This window comes from Festucalex cinctus, chromosome 1 (genome assembly GCF_051991245.1).
Source record: "Festucalex cinctus isolate MCC-2025b chromosome 1, RoL_Fcin_1.0, whole genome shotgun sequence".
Classification (NCBI taxonomy): Eukaryota; Metazoa; Chordata; class Actinopteri; order Syngnathiformes; family Syngnathidae; genus Festucalex; species Festucalex cinctus.
The window spans coordinates 43,506,789-43,527,589 of NC_135411.1; the positions used below are offsets into that span (position 1 = coordinate 43,506,789).

Consider the following 20,801-nt stretch of genomic DNA (forward strand, 5'->3'; position numbering starts at 1 on the left):
GCTGAAGGTTGGATCCCAAAGTGCAGACACAAATAAGATTTTAACTATTTATTCACATCGAGAGGCGTAGAACAAACTTGACGAGACGAGAAACAAAGAGAGTTGCACAGAGGGACAGAGAGCACTAATCCGGCAAACACAAACACTTTTCAGAACACTACTACAGATAGTGAATCGATCTGATTGGTTGTCACTAAATAAAGGATTCAAGATTGACATCACACATGTCCTGACATCACAAAGTGTCTTTCCAGTTGAAACCAGATGATGGTTACATCAGTTCAAAACAGACACTTTTTTTAGATCTATTTTTTATATATATAACTTAACAGGTCACGAACTCAAACTTAACCCTGGCGTGACACCAGACATCACATGAGGCTTCAAACCAGTGGGGACCGAGCAGGTATTTGATCTGCATTGACACAAAAAGTGGATTTTAAATCCCATCCTAAAACTATTCAATTTCTTTTTAAACACAAACTGATCTCATATTTGATCTGTTCTTCTTTCTCATTTGTGCTTTTGTACTACTGTGCTTATTTTAGCATGTTTTATTGACTGTATTGATTGTTCCACCAATTTACTTTGCATCCATTATCTATCTATCTGAGTTGTTTGACTGGGCTCAGGACAGTTAAATGAATCTTGACAGAACACATTTTGCAGAAAGCCATATTTCTGGATCTGGATTTCAACGAAGCATGCATTAATTGAGTTTAAAAAAAAACCACTGTGATAATTGTTAAAACACACACATACACAACTACCTGCAGAATAAATTGCATACAATTAAACAGCAGTAAACAAGCAATAACGAGAGAGCTCAAGGAGAGGAAACGAGTGGGTGTTGCACTTTTAGACTCGACAGATTCATACACATTGAGGAATTTGGGTTAACTGCTGTCATCTTTCTTGTGGACATCTTTTGTTTTCTTTGTTTATTTTAAAATCAGGATGGTGGAACAGAATTATGACTGAGGGCTCTCACAATTACACAAATATAAACTATAAAATGCATTATCTACAGATGAATTAGATCTGAATTATACAGAACCATGCTTAAACTGTAACTTTCCACTTGGTTGGTTGTATACTTGAAGCATAAAATAGTAGGAGACTAGATATATCCATATTCTAATCTATATCACTTGTCCTCATTAGCATTGTGGCTGACAGTCAACCACAGGTCATTTAGTTTGTGAATGCTGTCGCCAAACAAATGAAAATGCAATACTCATAGAATTCTTCTAAGCTTTGAATCACCGCACTGAAAAATAATGTATTTCTACATTCCTTTGTCGACTTCTCTGGTCCCATTCTAATATGCTACCCAATACCGAACTGACTTCAACTCATCCCTCTGAAGCTACGTTTTGCTGCAGGGATCAATTTATTTGTTGCTCTGCCAAACAAGTCTGGACCGTTCTTCTGAAGTCTAATAAATAACTTCAGTTCTGCTGGCCACATTGTTAACAGTATGAAAGGTTGCTGTGGAAAGTTATAGAGACATCCATAATGACTAAGAATGTGACCAACAGAGTGGCTATTATTGCAAACTTGTAAAATTGTTCTGTGTATGATGTCTTGGCTGGGCAGGCTGATTAAGATGAAAACGGGGTAGTCAATCAAGTTTGTCATCAGAAGATGTTTAATTAATTGGACCTCTCAATAGCCTTAAGAAAGGATTATAAGTATCCAGAGAACTGAAGATGAAGCTGATCAGTAAATTATACATGTAGAGCAAATCAAAAGGGTACAGAAGCTATCAAGATCACCACAGCGATAATGAGCTTGTGCTTCGTTATTTTAATTGTACTTGTTTCCGAGAACAACTGTATATTTGTGTTAGGTCACTCGATGTCACCATCAACGATTCATATGATTTTATTCAATTCAGTGTTTACTTACTTTATTCCAAAGCTTGTTATGAAGCTAAAATAAAGTTACAGCACTGCCTTTTAATTACCTGCTATCTCCTGGTAGCACAAAGCAAACATGAGTGACAACCTAAATGGGGAATTGTACTGTATAAAGAGAAGTTAGAGCATGTGAGAAGACAGAGTATGATATATTTAACTGTAAATTGTGAACATAAAGTAAGTCGGGAGGCTTTAATATGTGGAGTCTAAGCTTCTTAACTTAATACTCAAAGTACAGTTTAGTCAGTCACTGAGAATCAATTTTACTGTACAGTAAATTGTGACAATTAACCACCATTGGTGCTAATGTTAAAGCTAGCTAATACCAGCATGTTATTTGAGTGCCAATCTGACATACAATATACGTGTATTCTTCCAATCCAGCTGTATTTCCGGGGTTCAAAAATGGCATATATTTGTCATGAAGAGGAAAAAGTAAACAAAAGAATTAGCTCTGAATGAAATAGGTTAACCCAGATAGCCATTGGATGAACTGGGGCGGTGTTGGTTTGGCATTCCTCGTTGCTGTAGACTTCAAAGAAAATCAAAATGAATTCCCCTTTCCAAAACATCACATCCAGTCATGCTACCTTCCATGTCGCAGCCGTATTTGCTGATGTGTGAGAATGTTGCACAGTTGTGGTTGAGAGCCAAAATTAGCGACAAATAGGCAGCCAGCGTGTGCCGGTGAACAAGTTCCCCTGGTGTCCTTTTGAAATAAAATACTATTTAGCTGTTGGTGAGCATCTCACCCCTGCATGGCAGCTCGTGATGAATGCCTCATGTGGCTGAGACTTAACCAAGTTCATATTGAAATACTCCCTGAAGCGTCACCATCAATCAAAGACTCTCCTAGGAGCTGCCATGTGATTTTTGTCTGCTTTCTCCTGCTACCATGTGCGGTTGCACCACAGATATTCAGCAATATCCCGACAACTCATTTGCTCTCTTACTCAGGCTGTTACTTATTTCCCTCCCGACGGCCCGAAGCAGCATATTCTACACACACTCCAATCTCCAGCCTCTCTGCAGCTACTTACTTATTCATCACAGACTCACATCGGAGGCTGCTTAGCTGACAGAAACCAGATTTTATAAAGAGAAGAGGGCAGGCAGACAGAAGTGATGCCTCTGCTCAGTCATAGAGGACATTGTCAGTAAGAATTCACTTTTGCCTTGAGTCGGAGTACATCTGCATAAGACATATTTGACTAAAGCACCGTGAGAGGCTAGGAAAAAAAGGGGGGTGGGGGTGGGGGGAAGAGGAAGTGTTTTCTCTTTCATTAGCCAGCCTGTCCCTTTGGGCTCAAACACATCAAGCTCAGTGCACGGCCTGGCCTCCCTCCACACACATCCCAACTCTGTCTCAGGCTCCTTTATCCTTCTTTTTCTGGCACACTGGCCTTCATCTTTCACTCCACTTTCTCATCTTCCTCCCCCCCGTCTCATCTACTTCTCTTTCCATCCTTCCCTGTCTATTCTCCTTTCTTCACTGCTGCTCTTACCGCTTTCCCAGCCACATCCTCTCCTCCCTTGTATGCAATTTCTAACCAATCACCGGTTGGAGTGGGCGTGGCTTCACACCAGCAGGATGGACTATTATTACAGAGAGGAATGGGAGAGAGAGAGCGAGAGAAACAGAGGGAAAAAGCTCTGTGGCGTAAAGAGGCGCCTTTTTGAGCATTTTTGGAGCAACGTCACAAGGATTGACGCTTGATGAAGACGGCAACAAATACACTTAGGAGTCAGGACGCTGACAAAAAAAAGGTAAATTAAGCAAGACGGCGAGAGTGGGCAGTTAGTGACTAAGTGGTCCGCATTATGAGCAGGTGCACTGTAATGCCTCAGAAAGGAGCCGAATTAGTCCGGAGAGCAAAGTGAGGAAAGGTTTCCTTCTCTGGATTATTTATCCACTGCTCCAAACTTTATTAGCATTTGAACTTGCTGTTGTGCTTCGCGGATCGAGGGAGAATTTTCACCAACTCCACGTGTTTTATCAAACCTGTGCTTTGCACGTGTTGACGACAATGACTGGATATATACAACTACCGTTGAATTTGCCCCGGGAGAGAGGCGGCAAGTGAAAGGAGGAGGACATAAGCAGGAAAACAGCACAGACGAAGCGGAGTCGGTGGCCTTCGCCGCCGTCTCATAGTTCTCCTGGCTTTCTCCGCTTTTCCACCCAAACCTTCAAGACACAAATAAGGACGTGTACTGAGTGGGCCTGCGCTCGCAACCTAGGTGAGTTATGCATATCACTGATATATTCAGAATGACTAACCAAGTTTGCGCTCTTTGGTGACGGTGCGCGTTTTTACGCACAACCACATACGGTTTGTGCGTTACATTAGAATTTAGCCCACCTGTTCATTTGCAAAGGGCGTGTTGAATGTTGGTATTTGATATTGACGGCGTCTCTTTCGCGCAATATTGCACGCACATGAGTTGGGGTGCGGATGCCTACGTCAATGATACCTCAATTCAGAAGTTTTCTCCATTTCTACGTTTTCCGTTTGCAGCGCTTCATGTTTTGCTGTCATTGGAGTTGGCCAAACAAACACAGGGAGTGCTGTGTGTGTGTGTGTGCTAACATGCCCTTAAGTCATATTTGCTTTTTGCTGCCTGATGTCACCATAAGTGTATTTCCATTTGCAACTTTGCTCGTCTTCACGATTTAATGGATCTGTATCTCTTATTAGTCATCCCAGCTATGAGTGTCCACCAAACTGTGTAATAACATATATTGTATATAATTGTGCAATAACTATATATATATATATATATATATATATATATATATATATATATATATATAAACCTTTTATGTGCAACAGTTTTGAACCATTTAGGACAAAGACGAACAACTGTGCAGCAAAGCGCTACAGACCTCCCTTGCTAATCAAACAGAAAAAGACTGGGAAAAAAAATCTTGTCACGTTTGTGGGTTCTTCTAAGAAGTGGTGTCGGCATAAGAATGCCCCAAGCAAATAGAAGCAGACACGACTGGCAGGAGTTCAGGTTAAAAGTACTGCAAAAAACAAAAAACAAAACAGCAAACAAAGGTATGAGAGAGCATGGATCAAAACACTATAAAGCAAGGTACGAAACTATTGCTATATAATGTAAAAAAAAAAAGAAAAAAAGAAAGAAAACAAAAACCATCAGGGAGAAGCCTCACCACGACAGCCGACATTGGTCAGCGGCTGAATGAAAGAAAATCAGGGCACTTAATGCAGACAGAGGAGGCAAAAAGGCACACCTGGACCAAACACAAATTGCTGGAAACAGCTGATTGGTTGACACAAGGGAGCAGGCCTGACAGTAGGTGGAGACAGATATAACAAGCCGACAAGGAAGACTCTGGAAAACTATCCAAAACTAAATCACAACATGGGAAACTGAAATGATGTAAACCAAGCTTATATTGAAGCAAAAGCCACAAAACACAGATCATGACAACTCTGAAATCAAGTCAAACTAATGCAGAAATGTCAAGCAGCTGTTACGTGCGATGAGTGTCTTTATTACACATAATTGGAAACAAATATAAGACCAACAAGGCCCCGTGCATAGTTTATATAAATATAATAATTATCATCATTTCATATATTGCATTACAACATTTGTCAATCAGTATGGGGTAGATATCAATCTCTTTCATTATAATCATTTTTCTATTATATGTATGTTTCAATGATATCCCATTGACAGGGGCTATGCAATTTTGAGCATTTCTGCACACTCTATATCTGATACACATCAGATTTTTGGCTACATTTGAAAGAGGCCTGATCCATCCACATTTTTCTCTTTATGCTGTTATTATCTGAATGGTGCTACCTGAGTGCAGAAAAAAATATTTGACATTTAATCCAAGCTGTATAAAAGCCATTCTATTGACATAAGGCTATGCTTACTACACAGTATTACCATCTTTCTGTGATATTTCCTTTCTTTCTTTCTTTCTTTCTTTCTTTCTTTCTTTCCTTTTTTGTGGTGATGGAAGTTATTTGGGGCAGAATTTGAGTGTTTTAGTGCTGTCAAAGTTAAAGCATTAACTCATTGATTAATCACAAAAAATATTGCATTAATCCTGTATTAACACAGATTAATCACACTATTCATTTTGACCACAAGTGATCCTTTAGCGTGACAGCAAATGGTTACATTAAAGGTAGCACAGGTTGTGCTTGAGTAATAAACATGACTACATGCATTAAAGTACAGCATTTAATAAATGTTTATATATGCCATTCACTGCGATTGGCTGGCAGTTCAGGGTGTCCCCCGCCTACTGCCCAAAGCCGGCTGAGATAGACTCCAGCACCCCCCGTGACCCTTGTGAGGAATAAGCGGCCAAGAAAATGGATGGATGGATGGATGGATATGGCATACATAATATTTGTTCATGTCAAAATATTGGGGTTATTTTTATTTTCATTTATTTTAAATCACAAGGGGTTAACTGATTAGAAAAAGAGGTGGATGAGTGTGCAGTGGATCAAAAAATGTTGAAGGCATCCCCGTAACATTAAATATAGAAAGAATTAACACATAACAGGTGCTTTTCAAATTTGGCGGGCAAAAAACGTTGACAGAAAGCCTTTTTAATTCAGTGATTAATAATGATTAATCAAAATTCTAAGATTCAATAATTGTTTGACAGCTCTAGACTCAAGTAATGTAATACTAACAAAAATAAGATTCACTCTGGAAATCATTTGATCCCCAGCCTACTTTTAAAATCCACTTCATTGTGGCCTCAAGTTCTCTACAGTTGATGGAAAATACTAATTGAAAAACTCATTAAATTGTTACTCCATTGGTATTTGTCTTTCTCCATTGTTTTTATAAAACCATCTTTGTTAGAGCTATCTCATAGAGAATTTGTCTGCTTAAGTCACATTTATGTTGAGTCATTTCAGTGTCTTCTAAGATTAGTAGGCTACATGAAAAAAAAAAAAAATGCAACCCCCTCCATCCCATCCCCTTGACAGACTAGTGATGAGGTTCCGCATCCTTGAGTGGAAATGTTATGGATGCTCTCCATCTGTCTTTATTAGTAGAGATAGACCGATAATCGGCCGGGCCGATAATCGGGGCCGATATTTGACATATTGGTACATATCGGTATCGGTCTGTTTTATTAATCTGACGGCCGATATGAGCGATCCATTTAAAACTCCGTCTTTTCGCTTCGAATGCAGCCCAGAGCGTCTCTGTCTGTTATGGAGTCCAACTCCAGCAATGTAACGCCCATAGCAGCATTTGATTGGTTAGCCGTGCAAGAGCCAGAACCAATCAGTAGTGTATGCCGTGTATCACAGTAGCCGGTCACACACGCACCCACGGACACAACGCGAGACACATGCTTCGAAGGTAAGTTAAAAGAGAAGAGACTCCGCCGATCGTTTCACCATGATAAGCTAAACACATTGAATTATGTTGTGTATTAAATGCACTATATGAATGGAGCTGCAGTGCCTTGCATTGAATCCCCACTAGCTAACAGTGGTGTGTTCAGCTTAGCATGTAGGCTAACACCCAGTAGCTAATTCGCTACTTGAACTACTCGGGGAGGGAATCACACACATTTTCACTTAATTAAGTAAATAATGTTTGTTAGAAAGGTTCCAAATATTAACAGTTGTCATTATTATATTGTCTAGTTCCATGTTAAGAGTAGAGTAATGTCATTATATTTACCTCTCGTCACGTCCACTACTTGTTGCATAGCGGTTATTATGCAGTGAGATGCCACAGTGACACGAAATAGCGTTTAGTTACTTTATATTGTGTTTATTTGTCGCACTGGTTTGCCATTGTGTGCTTTAAGCTTCGACGTCGATTTGATTGACAGCTCGTTGTGCACCTCGTTAAAGTCCGCTCCGTAACAAATTAAGTGTCTCAAACACCGTTTAACTACACGAACGTGTTCTCTTCCGTATGTTTGGCATTAGTAGAGAAGTGCACTAAAGTATAGTGTGCTTATTTGCTCGTTTTGTCTCTCTTTTCACGTCATGTCTGCCGTCATTTGGGACATTATCCTCTCAATGGATGCCACTAATATGTAACATCTACGGCCGTACACGGCTGCAATTAATGTTCAGTGATGTAATTTCGTTACGTGCATCATACTTTGAATAATGAGCTCATGTTTGGTGTGTTGTATAACTTTCTCGTGTGTTAGTAACTATTCATGTGGACAGCTAAGATAGTGCTTGTTAATGTGAATTAGCAATGTTGCAGCCCAGTTATTATTTAGACAAATACATCTGTGCCATTAAGTGATACAGTACAGTACAGTAGTGAGAGAATAGTGTGCCCATATACACACACGTGTCTATAAGTGTAAAACACATTAAACAGCAGAAACTGGCAGCGGTCCACCGCAACAATGTCTGTTTAACCAAGTTATTCTTACTATTATTATAACCAAGTTATTTTACTCGACCTTTTTCTGCGTTGATTGGTGCATCCTAAGTGGCAGTAAACTACATGATGAAGTGTCTTTTGACAGTTCTCTTGTAGAGAGGAGTAGCATGATATTGCTGTTCTCGATTTAAGATCCTCAGCTTATCAAAACTGTCTATATGGTAACAATAACAATAATCATAATAAGGTCTACAAGAACTGTATGGTGTTCAGGGATGAATAGTTTTTCTCATGGAATTTTTATTTTTTATTTTTGCTGTAGTAATAAGTAATGCCACAGCTGCACAGCAGCAGCATTTTGAATGACAGGGTTCCTCCTATTACTTCAAAATAAAAAAATATAACATTTATAGAATAAAACTACAAGTATCCCAAATGCTATAAAAGATAATGTCACATTGGCCCCACATTTAACTCCCCCCGCCACCAACGTCTTATTGCAGATAGAAGGATGTAAAATGAAAAATGCAGTGTGAGAATCCATTGTAAAGAACTGTTAGGGTTTGCATTATTCAAAAATTTGGTGCCAACATTTTAACTTTTACTGCAAATGAATATCGGCTTCAAATATCGGTTATCTGCCTCCTTGACTACCGATAATCGGAATCGGTATTGGCCCTAAAAAAAGCATATCGGTCTATCTCTATTTATTAGTGCTCAGGTGTGCTTTGAACTCTCATTTTTAAAGTCAAATTCAGATTTGGACTCAAAACATCCTGGAAGTAGTAATCCTAAATCTAAGATATCACTCTGCTCCTGTCCCCTACTTATATTTGCATTTTTGTACCAGATGTACTTGAAAACACAATGCCAGGGCTCTACACTAACTTTTCACTACTAGCACTGGTGCGAGTAACATTTTTAGTTGCTCGCACAGCACAGGGTTTGGTCGCACCATTTTTTGTGGAGGTGCAGCATGACTTAGGCATACGCAAATTGATATATTTGCAAACTATTTAATTGGAACACGAGGTTTTGCCTGTAACAGCAGTGGCTATCAAAACAAGTCAATCATTTCGTATAACTTAACTCATGTCAACATTATTTTGTTTAGCTCATTAAAAGTCAGTACTTTTTTTCCTTCACCTGCTCCTCGACTGTCCTCTCTCTGAAGCTTCTAGATTTCACCAGCTAGACAGCGAGTTAACGGCATTCCAAATAACCAGACTTCGTTTTCCTTTTGTGCCGTTAATTTGAACAATGGCCTCTGACCAGTACCCTCTTTCAGTCATCGTAAAACTAGAAAATAAAATAACAAACAATGTAATATGAGCTAACACACGACACCTTTTCATGCTAGTAGCTAGTTACATTGCACATTTAACAATATCTAATTGTCCTAATTCACTAAAATAAATCTACAGTGTTTTTATATTGACATCGCATGTACTTACGGATAATTCTCGTCCAAAGCAACAACAAAAATATGATCCAACAGTCTGAGTAACAATGAACGTGTCGGCATTGCGTGCTGCCACATTGGAATGGTGTTAAATCTCTTTTTTACTCAACAAAAACATTAAACCTAGCAACCACAGGAGGGAGCTTAAAGACTGCACAAATTCAAACTAAAACTTCTGACGAGCAGAATAATCTGTATTGTTTGATTTGGCACCGTCCGCTTGACCTCCTTTACCACTTTCTCCTCCTCATTCTCATTTAGTTTTAGAACATAACCAACAATAGACCACTTCATTTTTTTTTTAATTCGCTGCCGCTTTTCCCATATTACATATTTTTGTATGTAAATTGTAGTGCGCGTTTACACGTATGCTGTAGTAGGAAGTAGCCAGGAAGTAGCCAGCCAATCACATTGCAGCGGGTCATGTTTCACTCAAATACTATGGGATTGATCGACACAGCGACTTTCGAATGTACGTTTTAAACATAGTGCAGAGGGAGCATTAATGCACTCGCGAGCGGCATTTTTGTTCACTAGCACACACTTGAAAGTTGCCCGCATTTGCAAGTGAAATGCTCGCACTGTCGAGCCCTGAATGCCATTAACCACCACTACTGTAGTATTGGCACATCTCTCTTTGTATACCCTAGTGGCTTTCCCGGCCAGGGGTGGGCAAGTTCGGGCCTCGAGAGTCCCTATCCAGCCTGTTTTCCATGTCTCCCTCCTTCAGCGTAGCTGAATCTAATGATCAGCTCATCCGCAAGCTTTGCAGACGCCTGATAACGATCCTGATCATGAATCAGGTGTGTTAGTGGAGAGAAACATGGAAAACAGACTGGATAGGGGCTCTCGAGGACCGAACTTGGCCACCCCTAGCCTTGTGTATCGAACAATGGACGTACACCATTTGGAGGCAGAGACATGAAAGTTACCGCTCTTTCTGCCTTTCCCTTTGCACATCAAAGTGATTGTCTCCTGTTAAGGAGGAGCCACATGCATCTTACTCCAGCTGTTGGCAGAGATGAAGAAAATGTCCCCGAGCAAGCAGGGTGAAGGCTTCATTGTATTCCATATGGACAATTGTGTGTTGTAGTTGTCATAAGGCCTTGCTGACATAGATCTTCATACCAGATTCAAGTGTCCTAGAACTTCACTCTGTACATCAAAATTATCTGTTTCATTGCATTTCTTTGAATGCAAAACTGCATTTTTATTACATTTGTAAACTTGCTTGTAAATATTCTGACACTTAAAGCTGCCCTATGCAACAATATGGCCAAAAATACCTTTACAATAGCCTTTTCATTTGACCATTTATGACGGAAACATCTTCTAATTAGTAGATTAAGACCTTTAGTTGTTCTCAATGGGTACTCCTGCAAGCCCCTGGCCAATGGTTTTCAGACTGGATTTGGGGTCGATTTCTCGCCCTCTGTGGATGTGACATCATGTGCTCATTGTGTATGTGAAGAAGGGTGTATACATTTCCATTTTTTGGCCACAGGTGGCAGCAGTGATTCGAAATTCAACTTTTTGTATTCAGCAACTTTAAATAAAACTGAACAAAAACAGGTCTGAATCAGAAAATCGGTTTGCGGGCTCAGGTAAGGACTGTTATGGCTCACCTGTTTTTTGGGTTTGGTCAGGTGATGTTCACAAGCTTGCTCTGTGATGGCATTTTCAGTTGCAGCTAGTGGCAAAATGGCTGCCCCCTGAGATGGATAAAAATGGGTGTGTTTTGCTGCTTAATTCATATTTCACAACTGCAATATTAATCAGAATACTGTGTTTAGACTAGTGGGGGCTCACAACATGTTGTTAAGAACATTTCTGACTTGAGTTCCCCTTTAAGTCTTTTGTTGTTGTTTTTTTTACACACACTAATGATACGTCGATTCTCCCGTATTGATTTCTGAAACACCCACCGTGTGTAAGATGCTTTTGACTTAAAGGGATAGTTTGGATTTTTTTATATGAATCTCTATTTCAGCCTCACCTCCAGTGTGTGCGATCATCACTGACTTACCCCTGACAGCGTTCTGTGACACGAGTACTGGTCCGGTGTTGGATGAGAGAAAAATAGTCCAACAAGTTAGCTGGGGTCACCTAAATAAAGCGTTTTTCTTCTAAAAACAATTTGTGTTCAAAAGAGTGATACATTTCCATGCAAAACTCCCTTTGGAAAAAAAGTCAGACGCCATTACCGCCGGGCACTATTTTTCTGTTCGTTCGTATCACTGTGCGGCGACCCACATACAGCTGATAGACGCGCACTAATCTACAAGTTGTCTTTTCGAAGGCGGAAGGTGCATGGATCAGCTGTCTGCAGTGCGTCGATCAGCTGTTTACAGGGCGCCGCGCAGTGATACGAACGAACAGAAAAATAGTGCCCGGCGGTAATGGCGTCTGACTTTTTTCCGAAAGGAGTTTAGTGGTGCAAATGTATCACTCTTTTGAACACAAATTGTTTTTAGAAGAAAAACGCTTCGCGAGATGCTGTGACTATCGCGTGACCGGTAGCGAGACTGGGAAAATCTAACATGGCGGCGCTCTGCTGCTAAAATAGAATTAGCTTTATATTTCTAATTAAACCCGAATTTAATGATTAGATAAATTCGATTTTTTTCTTTTCTAAGAAAGATCGGAAATATTATCCAGTGTGGACGACCTCGAACGTTTTATTGACGATCATTTTTATAGCTGCGCGATGGATGAGCCGGCGGCTAGTCGGGATAATCCTTCGAAAAAAAAAAGGAAAAATGACTCGTCAACAGACACGGACGATTTAGCAACCGCCGACGTATCGGTGAGTATGCTGGATTCCATAAATAAAAAACTTGACGTCCTCTGTCTTATCCGCGAGGACGTCAAAGAATTAAAGGCAAGTTTGGAATTCGTTAGCCAACAGGTAAGCGATCTCCAATGCGATAACTCCGAGCTACGCTCCTCTCTCGTCGCTGTCACAGCCGAGTTGGAGACGATTAAAAAGGAAAATAAAATGCTAAAGGAAACGGTCTTAGATGTTCAATCCCGTAGTATGCGGGAAAATCTAATATTCTCAGGTATATCCGAAAATTCTCCAGATAATCCAGAGGGTGAGATAAAAAAATTCATGACATCATCGCTAAAGATCCCACAGGAGACGGTAAATAATATCTCTTTTCACCGTGTACACCGGCTCGGAGCTCGTAAGGGCAATAAGCCCCGTCCTATTATTGCTAAGTTCGAACATTTTAAACATAAAGAATTAGTTAAAAGTAAAGGACGGGAGCTCAAAGGGACATCTTTCGGGATGAATGATCAATTCCCAAGAGAGATAAACGAGCGGCGAAAAGTACTGTTTCCTATAATGAAACAAAATAGACAGGATGGTAAACGGACTTCGATGGTCGTTGATAAATTATATATCGACGGCCAGCTATTCCGAAACCCAACCTCGACCCCTTGGCTGTTCTAACTGACAATTGGTAGAGCCGAGCATTGTGTGATTATTTGACGTATGTATATGTATATGTATGTGTATGTATATGTGTATATATGTATATATATGTATATGTATATGTATGTATATGTATGGATAATGGGTTACGAAATAGAATATGAATTTATATTATGCATAGGCTATATAGTAATAATATTAATAATAATAATAATATAGAAATATATTCTTAAAAAAAATAAATTAATAATAATAATAATAATCTCGCTTAGGTCACCATTTACTGGTGTATTGTTATGTTGAATCCCCCACAGATTTCCTTCACACTCACTTCCCCCCACGTTTCTTCACTATTATACTTATCTACTTGCTATCTCTCTCTTTATATAAATTATATAAATTGCCTAATTACTCTTTTGCTATCCTACAATATGTTAATATTAATAAGCAGCTTATATAGATGTATACATAAGACTGAGTCTATATTGCTTGTATGCAGAAATTAGTTCTGGTCTCCTGGAATGTGTGTGGCGCTCGCTCCCAGGCAAAAAGAATAAAAATTTTAGACCATCTCTCAAAATTTAAGGCAGATATTTGTCTCCTACAAGAAACCCACTTACAAAAATCAGAAGAAAAATTATTTATAGATAAAAATTTTAGTCAAGTTTACTCTGCCTCCTATAATAGTAGACAAAGAGGTGTCTCTATACTTATACATAAGAATTTATTCTTTACTCTAAATAATATAGTAACAGATTTAGAGGGCCGATATATTATTATCCAGGTAACTATATTTAATAAAGTATATACAATTGGTAATTTATATGCCCCAAATAATGATGACCCTGATTTTTTCCATGAATTTTTTTCTCGGTTACTCGATTTAGCAACAAATTCTACTATTATTATTGGAGGTGATTTTAACACGGTCTTGAACCCGTTAATAGATCGTTCTAATAATACGATATATACAAGGCGATTACGATCCGCTAAAGTAATAGATGAATATATGGAGGATTTTGGCCTCAGCGATGGCTGGAGACTTCAAAACCCAACTAAGAAGGAATTTACTTTCTTCTCTGCTGTGCACCGATCATTCTCAAGAATTGATTTTTTCCTTACAAATAATTCTATTGTTGATAAAACTGCTATAAAAATACATTCTATAATTATAAGTGATCATGCACCAGTCTCCCTCACTCTACAAATTGACTCTACCTTTAAACCTCCCCCGATATGGCGTTTTAACATCTCATTACTGAAAGACGTAGAGTTTGATAAAATTATTAGAAGGGAGTGGGCAGATTTTTTGGAAATAAATGACTCTCCAAATATATCTCCATCTCTTCTCTGGGAAGCAGGGAAAGCGGTAATTAGAGGGAAAATTATATCATATTCAACTTATAAAAAGAAACAGGATCAAAAATTAGAAAAATACCTGGAAGATAAAATTAAACAACTAACGGATGAATATGTATTAAACCCAAATAATCAAATATGGATAGAACTACAGAATATAAAAATACAGTTAGATAACATGTTATCTAAAAAGACAGAGTTTATAATACAACAGTTGAGATATAATAATTTTGAACATAATAATAAATCAGGTAAATTCCTGGCAAATCAACTTCAACGGAATCGGGAAAAATCTCTTATAACGGCTATTAAAGATATAAATGGTGAATGCACACAATCACCAGAAGAAATTAACCATATTTTTTATAACTATTATCGAAATCTATACACAGAAATTAATAGACCTAACCCTGAATATATTGAGGAATTCCTAAACAGCTTAAATATACCTCAGTTATCTATTGAACATAAAGATATTCTCGATACCCCGCTTACTATAGATGAGTTGTATCGTGCTTTAGACAGTATGCCTAATGGCAGAGCACCTGGTCCAGACGGCTTTCCGGCTATATTTTTTAAACATTTCTGGTTAATGTTTGCTCCATTATTTCTAAGAGTAGTAACTGAAATTAAAAGTAAAGGTGATATACGTCAAGATATGAATATAGCAGCAATTAAACTTTTATTAAAGCCAGAAAAAGACCCTACCCTCCCGTCAAGTTACCGACCGATATCACTAATTAATACCGATATTAAAATTATCGCTAAGGCCTTGGCATCTCGATTAGAGACGGTAATCTCGACAATTATTCATAGTGATCAAACAGGTTTTATTAAAGGTCGTCATTCTACTAATAATATTAGGAGACTCTTTAACTTGATTAGTATGTCACAGCGGTATGATAAAAAGGCAGTTGTTATTTCGCTGGATGCAGAAAAAGCATTCGATAAAGTTAACTGGTCCTTCCTCTTTGCTGTCTTAAATAAATTCGGCTTCGGGGAGTCATTCATTCAATGGGTCTCAATATTATATGATTCTCCTAAAGCTACAGTTACTACTAATGGGATTACATCACAGAGTTTTACTTTACAAAGGGGAACAAGACAAGGGTGCCCAATTTCTCCTTTATTATTTGCTATATTTATTGAGCCGCTTGCATTAGCTATACGTCAGGATAGACGGATCCAAGGAATCCACTCCGGGACAATAGAACATAAAATTAATCTATATGCCGATGATATATTACTCTATTTAGAAGAACCTGCTATCTCGCTAGGGGAAGCATTTAAATTAATAACTAAATTCTCTCACTTATCAGATTACTCTATTAACTGGACAAAATCAACATTATTACCTATTACAGAAAATTCATGGAATCCTACAAGTCAGGATCCACACTACTCCTTTCCTACAGGTAATTTAAAATACTTAGGTGTTAAAATTTCACCTAAGTTAACTGAATTAACTTCTTTAAATTTTTCACCATTATTGGATAGTATCCGTAGTGACCTGGAGCGCTGGAATAATCTTCCGATCTCTTTAATAGGACGGATAGCTACTATAAAAATGAAAGTTTTACCAAAGATTAATTATTTATTTTCAATGATTCCATTTAAACCTACGTCTAACTGGTTCCAATCGCTGGACTCTGCTATCATAAAATTCTATTGGAATAAAAAAAAAGCCAAAATTAGTCTATCTACTCTTCAGGAAAGTAAATCTAAAGGAGGTTTAGAGGCACCAAACTTTATGTACTATTATCTAGCTAATCAACTACAATATCTTGTGCTATGGACACAACCCAACAGAGATACTAACTGTTGGTTGGAATTGGAGCAGAAGGATTGTAATAATCTTAGACTGTCAGATTTACTCTTTATTACAAAATCAATAAGACGACATAATTGTTTTAAAAACCCAATGATAGCCGCCACCCTGACTGCCTGGTGGAAGGCATTAGAAATTACAAACTCCCAATTGGCGCCCTGTGGGCTCTCTCCCATTTGGCATAACCCCGACTTTCAACTTAATAATCAGTCGTTCCATTTAAGCCTATGGGAGCAGAAAGGAATTACACACCTTCATCATCTTTTCTCAGATAATAAGTTTATATCGTATACAAACTTGGTCCAGAAATATGAAATAAAAAAGGGAAATTTCTTACATTATCTGCAAGTTAAAAATATGGTTAAGAAACAAATCCCAACACTTCAGGATACGCTCCAACTGCCTGTCTTAGCTAAAGATATTTTAAAGCTTTCTCCAACAACAATAAAGAAAATATCAAAAATATATAAGTTATTTTTATACACAAATAAAACGTATTTACCGACTTTAAAATGGGAAAAAGACTTGTCTATAGTTCCGGAACCAGACTTTTGGACCCAAATCTGTGAAAATGTATTTAAAATGACCAAACAGACAAATTTGCAACTTATCCAATATAAGATACTTCATAGAACATATATTACACAATATATGATGAAAAAAATGGGACTCTCTGACTCCGACATTTGTCTCCAGTGCTCACAAAACACTGCCGATACTTATCTTCATGCTTTATGGTCATGTACTCCAGTGCTGCATTTCTGGACTAAAATCTTGGAAAAGCTCGCTGATATATTAAACTGTAGGCTTCCTTTATCTCCAAGACTGTGTTTACTAGGTGACTTAACAATAACTGAGCTACCATGTAAACAATCTCAATCTATATTTATAGCCCTTACTATTGCTAAAAAAATAATCCTTGTCAATTGGAAAAATAAACAATCTCTAAATATCGACCACTGGTTAAACTTACTAATAAATTATATCTCAATGGAAAAAATCTCTGCCTTAAATAAAAATCAAGTATCAAGATTTAAACAAATATGGTCTATGTACATAGAATATTTTAATCTCAATTTGGCAACTTAATCCTGCCAAGATTCTGCCTGTTAACGAGAGCCACCACATCGTTACAACTTCTGTTTTCGCTGCTCCTGTATTTGGTATTTTGTATCTGATTGTTTTTATTTTTATATAGTCAGGAACCTAGTTGCTGCTAGTGGGCTCGAGCATACCACACTATACGACACTATACTCAATAACTCCTTAAGATCTATTTCTAGTGGGCACTAAGCATCAACACTTGGTGTTACTGCATGCTAATTAGTCAATTTTCTTGATGCCGTCCCCTGTGGTCGGGCGGGGGTGGTTCTGCCCCCCCCCCCCCCCCCCCCCCCCCGGTGTCTGCTCGATGGCGGTTGCGTCTTGGCCGCTCCCTGGGCCCCCTGTGGGGTGCGGTGTTGGGGTGCTTCCCCTGGTGCCCGGGGCGGTGCCGTCCCGGCGCGGTCCGCTGCTCCGTGCCCGGCGGCGCGGTTCGGGGTGGGTGGGCCTCCGGTGTGCCCCGTGGTTCCCTCTCCCCTCCCCCTTCCTCCCCCCCGTCGCCTCTCCCTCCTCGCCTCCTCCCGCCCATCCTCCTCTGCCTCCCGGTCCCTTTTCCCTTGTCGCCCTCCCTCCTCCTCTCCCCCCCCGCCTCCTGCCCTGCAGCCGCCCTTTCGCCTTCTTGTCGTCTTCTCCCCGCTTCCCCCGCCCCCCCCCCCTTCCCTGTCTGCCCTGCGGCCCCTCCCCCTCCCTCTCCCTGGGCCTGGGGCTCCCTCCCCGGCCCGGGCGTCGGGCTCCGGGGGCCGGGCGAGGGTTTGGGGCCTGCCCCACTCCGGTATAACTCCTGGCGCCCCGGGCGGGCTCCGGTGGCCGGTGGGCTGTCCGGTAGCCCTGCTGCGCTGGCTGTCCGCCCATTGTGGTGCCGGGTGGATGAGGTGGGGGGCGGCAGGGGGTGGGGGTGCTGGGGGGCGGGCGTGCCACCTACACCCGCCGGGTTGGGTGAGGCCCCGCTGGTCGCTCCTCTTACTCACTTCACTAGCTTGCACTATACACTTTGTAAATATACACATAGGGCACACAACACATTTCTTGGTGGGGTGGGGAAGGGTGGAAACACCGTCTTCACCCTTCAACTCCCCTCCAATTTTAATGCACCTCACGTCCAAGGGGAGGGGTGAGTTGGGGCGGGGAGCCATCAGAGGGGATGGACTGCAGTGCCTGGCAGCGCTGTGGTCCCCCCCATTTGTGTCCCTGCCCCACCACTTTGTCCCTCCATTCCCTTTTTTAATGCACCACACATATACATATTCATTTTTTGGGGGGGGATACGGGTGTGTCGGAGTAGGGGAAATTTTTTCCCTCTGCTCCGACTCACCTGCTCCCAATTTTAATGCACCACACGCACACACTTGTATATACACTGGGTGGGGCCACATTCACGGTGTAAGGGTAGAGCTCGCCAGTCGGCGAGCTGGCGGACTCAGTAACAGGGTTAGGTGTCACTTGTACTCTGGCGTGACGACCGGGGCCTCTCCCCACCGGGCTCGGTGTTCTGGTGTCCCGCCTTCTCCCCTGGTGCTTCCTCCTCTGCTTCCCCCCTCCCGCCGCTGTGCAAATCTCGCGCGGCTGGAGGTGGGGTGGGCACATCTTCCCTCTCTGCGCTGCTGCCCGGTGCCGGTTTCCGGGGGGGGGTGGGGGGTTCTCGCGGGGGGCCGGGTTCGCGGGGGGGGGTGGCGGCCGTCGGGGGGGGGGGGCGGCTTGTTTGGGGGGGGGTGGAGGTATGGGTGGGTGGGGGGTTGGGTGCTGGGGGTCGGGGTGTGTTCGGGGGTTTGGGGGTCGGGGTGGTGGGGCCTGGGTCGTGGTGGATGGCGGGTTTGGGTGGGGTGCGGGGGGGTCGTGGGGGGATGGGGGCTGGGGACCGGTGGGGCGCTGTGGGGGCCCGCTGGGCCTCGTTCTGCGGCCTTGGGCTCGGGGGTGTGGGCCGGGGCTGGGGTGGGGGTGTTCCGGGTGTCTGGGTCGGCTCGCCGACCGGTGTCCGCTCGGGTGGCTTGGGGGTGGCCTTGGTGCTGCCGCGGCCTGGGGATTCCGGGGGGGGGGGGTGCTCGCTTTGCTGGACCGCGGTTGACGGCTTCTTTCTTTGGTGGTGGTCCTTATGCATGCCAGATCCGTCGCACCAGCATCTACTGAAACTCAACAGAAGTACCCTCTCCCTCCCACAGCCCCTTGAATCAGTTGGTGCTGGTGTCTGTGGTTCTCACTTTGCTTTATCTATCCTTCCCTCCTTCCTCTCTTTAGTTTTTCCTCTGGTCACTTGAGATCTTAATTTATTAGAAGTATGAGGTTTCTGGGGTTGGCATAAGACTCCGGTTTTGTAACCACGCAGGAGGGGTCTTGTTGGTGCTGGACTTCACTTTGATGGATTGGATGTACTGGCTTCTATTGATCTCACTCTGCCTTATCGATCCTTCCCTCCTTCCTCTCTTTAGTTTTTCCTCTGGGCTCTTGAGATCTCGCTAAATTTGCTGGAATTTAGAGGCTTCCGGGGTTGGCGTAAGACTTTGATTTTGTAATCATGGGGAAGGCAGGAAGTGTTTGGTCGGTGCTGGATGTCACTTTGATTTACCTTTCTTTTCTCTTTATTTCTTTTTTTTTCTGACCTTTTCTCTGGTCTCCTGACCATTTAAATCTCACGACTCTGGCAAGATTCTGAAGTACCTGGTTAAGGCGAAGGGTAATGGGATATTTATAAGGTTTTAGGTGAATGAATGAGTATAAATTTATACGTATTTGCACGCACGCACACGCACGCACGCAAACGCACGCAAACGCACGCACGCAAACGCACGCACGCACGCAAACGCACGCACGTAAACGCACGCAAACGCACGCACACATACACACACACAAAAAAAAAAAAAAAAAAAAATAAAAAATAAAAATAAAAGAGCAATGATGACAAGACGTTGAATCGGTAAGACTACCGAATGAACAATTCTGAGCTCTTAAAAAAAAAAAAAAAAAAAAAAAAAAAAAAAAAAAAAAAAAAAATAAGAAAAACGCTTTATTTCCCTGACCCAAGCCAACTTGCTGGACTATTTTCCTCTCGTCCAACGCCGGAGCAGAACTCGTGTCACAGAACGCCGTCAGGGGTAAGTCAGTGCTGATCGCACACACTGGAGGTGAGGATGAAATAGAGATTCATGTCAAAAAATCCGAACGATCCCTTTAAAGAGGGATGACTCATTAACTTAGAATATTTCCTTCCTGACTGCATTCTTTCATACTTGTGAGGATGAACCATTTTGAGTGAGTTTAGTGTAGGATAAATAGTCTTGCGGAGCCCTGACTCGAACACCATCAACTCCTTAGAAGCAAACT

The 20,801-nt window shown here is 41.2% G+C and overlaps 1 protein-coding gene across 1 annotated transcript in view; it reads left to right on the forward strand.

Annotated features, from left to right (window-relative positions):
• The first annotated feature begins 3,546 nt into the window (after positions 1 to 3,546).
• Positions 3,547 to 20,801, forward strand: part of brinp2 (bone morphogenetic protein/retinoic acid inducible neural-specific 2) — a 195,050-nt gene continuing 177,795 nt past the window's right edge. Inside the window, exon 1 of the mRNA XM_077536658.1 lies at positions 3,547 to 4,163. The gene's annotated coding sequence lies outside the window, so the exon portion shown is untranslated. The remainder of the gene's footprint in view (positions 4,164 to 20,801) is intronic.